The sequence below is a fragment of the Mytilus trossulus genome, chromosome 5, assembly GCF_036588685.1.
Source record: "Mytilus trossulus isolate FHL-02 chromosome 5, PNRI_Mtr1.1.1.hap1, whole genome shotgun sequence".
NCBI classification, from domain to species: domain Eukaryota; kingdom Metazoa; phylum Mollusca; class Bivalvia; order Mytilida; family Mytilidae; genus Mytilus; species Mytilus trossulus.
In genome coordinates, this window is record NC_086377.1 from 75,088,788 (window position 1) to 75,092,534 (window position 3,747).

Sequence of the window (3,747 nt, forward strand, 5' to 3'; positions counted from 1 at the left end):
AATGCAGTTTCATTAAAAATAAATACTGAAAGTGGAAACAAAGCGCGGGATTATTTGAAGTTAAATGCATGTATCACGAACCATGAAGAATATGACTGAAGAAGATGAAAAAAAAACTAATATCTTAATACGAAAAAGAATTAACCAACTGTGATGATTTGGATAAGGAGAGAATAGAAGACCATCTGTATATTTTGCCAACTGCGCAGGTAGGTTAATGCAGTTTATAAAAAATTAGCAGTGATTTTCGGTGTTTGCATCGCAATCTAAATCTGACGTCATTTTCCCAACTATTCGACACGTGATTGGCTAGAACGTTTCGTCGACGTCAGATTTTAGCTTGTCACCAACAGCTGATCGGGCACCTTGTTATGATAGAAGTCAGTGTCTTCAGTTCGACAACAACACGTTAATATAGATGTGGGTTGGTTATATTTTGAGGTAAGTTAGTTTTAAATTATTTTAGCCTTCTGCCGAGGATCTTGGATATCCATTTCATTCACGATTATGAATGTAGTCTGAAGAGAAAGCTGCATGTTTAATTGAAAAATGTGGTTATTTACACGTTTCGCTGTCAACATGATGTGGTCAGTCTGTTGAAACTTCCTTTTGAAATAATTTTTCACGTTTACACTATCTTACTTGCTTATAAACAATCCAATCTTTATTGACTATTGACTATACAAATATAAGTTCACGTCCACATTTTGAAAACTGACCAGGGATGCATTCATGCGGGTCAAATGTTTAAATTTGGGAACCATAATCAACCATGCAACGTGTTAAAGGAGTAGAATTTGTTAAAATGCCCGATCAACATGCCGACTGAGGCCCACCACCTTTCACCTATGCCTTTAACCCCCCCCCCCCCCCCCCCGTCCACCAAGTGCATTTTCTTTAAAGATCTACAAGGTATATTTGTACATGAATCTTAAAACTGATCGCATTTACACATGATAAATCATTTCTTATTCCAATTTATAACATATTGTGGAAGTAAAACAAAAGTTTATTCAAAATATATGCATGCATTACTCTGTGCATCATACTTATGCCTCAGCCTGCTTTTAATCAAACTGTGGAAGCATTCACATGAGATATTATATGTGAAAAATATTATTTATTATCATGGCCATAATTTATTAACAACTTTTCATTGATGGTTTTGAATCTGATGCTACAAAAGTCATTATAGTATTATTTTAAATCATCCCTTTTAGTGTACATTTGAATTTTTGTCTTTAATAATTTGTTTTCTTATGTTTATTTTATATATAGACATAAGATTAAATTAAATATGTATTTTTAATATTGATTCACTATGATAATGTGTATCTGAAGTATTTGTGTGTTTGTGTTGATCTTTTCAAATTTTAACACACTTATTATAAAACAATTTACATCAAAAGATCAATCTTAATTTTGTGTATTTGATTTTACAACCTGGTGTGTATACAATTAAGTATTAATTGAAACCTTTCAGTAATTACTGTAACTTCTTTTGCAGATTGATTTACAACTGGCACACATAAGTTGACAGTTAATGCATAAAGAGTGTAGTTTCTATAACATCAAATATGAGGTCTATACACAATTAAATGTAAGTTTCAATATTATATTATAATGAATGATTCCTGCTAGGGTCCTTCAGTTCTATATTTTATATACCATTTTCTATATTAATCTTTATCTATTTTGCCCAGTATTCTCTATTCTTTGTATTTTAACACACCATCATTTTCTTTTATTAGCAGTCTTTTCTCAATCTTTAATTTCTCAGCCTTTAAGTACTGCACTTTTGCTTAAGGGATTATTACATGATTGGTGTATCTATTCTGTAAACACCATCCAGACCCTCAGTTTAGGTGAATATAATTAAGTTATCTGGTGTATTAAGTCACACCCACCCCATATTGATTATTAAAGTTATATTGATTATTGATAACAAATTAGCAAAGCAATGTGATGGGTAAATATCAGTTATAGAAAGTTGTATTTATAAACTTTATTGTACTTTTACAGACAATTCATCAATTAAACTTTGTGTCAAGTTTACTTTCAATTCAAAAATAATTAAGGAATATATATATGTGACAATTTTGACTGAAGTTTTCTATGTGTATCATAACATGAATACCAATAACTTTTAAATGCCATTAATGGTTTACATATTTTTTTCAGTACATGCATGAAGATAACTTGGAGGCAATGGTGTCATACAAGTTTAATAGTTTTAAATATGATAGCCTTACTCAAATTTGAAAAAAGTAATCAAAGAAAAAGAGTGACCACTTCTGTCTTATGAAGATCAACATATATACAAGGAAATTGCCAGACAATGTGTAACCATGTATGAGGATAGCTTTAGATATATACATGAAAAGAAAGTGAAATCAATGTTTTTAAGATAAAATCTTGATGACATATAACAAAAATATAACAGTGTTGAATATGAAAACCCCATGGCATGTCACATGTAACTTTGGAATGCAGCAGTTTTCAGTATGACACTAAAAGGAAGGATTTCATTACTGTTAAAACTGACTCTTGAACATTGAAGACAGAGAAATAAAGGTTTTACATCAGAGGAAATGACTGTGCACTTCTTTCTTGAAGGATCAACACACAAAAGGAAATGTTCATATCATTATGCATTATGTTCACTAGTTGAGATAATTTGGATATATACATAAAACTGTGAACTAAGTGATAATTATAATTCAAACATCATATGTGGTACCTGCATGTACTTACTGGTATATATATTGTAATTCACAACATGTTACATGAATATATAGGAATATTCTTTGCATGATACATGTGAAATAAAAAAAAAACACACAAGTAAAGGAATAAGGATTTATCTAGTACATCATTATCATATGAAAACCAGCAGAATGATATATGTCTACATTTATTATGGATCATGGAAACCTACAAGGAAGTATATATTGTGTGCATTGTTATATCAGAATTATCAGTTTTAAATCAATGTGACATATATATGCAATGCTTTTTGTTTTAATTTTGAGAAAACTTTTTGAAATGAATGAAAAATTATAAGTTTCTTTGATTTTGAAACCTTTGAAATATCAATAGTCATACTTGTATGTAATAGGCAGATAATACTCATACTGAACTCAATGCTTTCACATGCATACAACTTTATTGAATAAACAAATAGTTTTATCTCAAGGAAATTTCTTTTTTTAATGTTTGTTTATAATTAATTTACTGTTTTGTACTGGAAAAACTGCAATGAATGAGTGATGCATGTTCAAAAAATGAGCATAGCTCTAGAAATTATTGCTTATAGCTGATATAGTTTAAAAAAGACCCATTCACACATGTGATGTGACAGTAACTGATCCTTATAATTCAGTGAATTAATTAAAAATGTGTTTAATTAAAAAAAAACATTGAAAAAACTTTTAACAGGGCTGAGCAGATAAATATTTCTCGTAAAACAGAAGTTTGACATAAGCCTTCAAGGGGCTTCATACTACCATGCAGTTGTGCTTGTTAAAGTGTTTTCCCTATCTGGAGAATCATTTTGTTTTAGAAATACTGTTTTGCCGTTCGCCATCACGTTATTTCACTATGCTAAACCTTGGTAATCTAAAAGTCGTAAAGACCCTATGATATTAAAATTTAAGGAAGTAAGCAAGATAATTCTTTTGCAAACACATACTTTTGAATCTATCTATTTGTAATTCTTTCTAACAGTCAAGTAGACAAAATCAACTT

At 30.0% G+C, this 3,747-nt stretch overlaps 1 long non-coding RNA gene across 1 annotated transcript; it reads left to right on the forward strand.

The window, feature by feature from the left end:
* Window positions 1–255: 255 nt before the first annotated feature.
* On the forward strand, window positions 256–3,191 carry LOC134717470 (uncharacterized). Its single transcript, XR_010107325.1, has 3 exons — window positions 256–441; window positions 1,508–1,600; window positions 2,182–3,191. It is a non-coding gene; the product is annotated as an uncharacterized LOC134717470 (long non-coding RNA).
* Window positions 3,192–3,747: the final 556 nt, after the last annotated feature.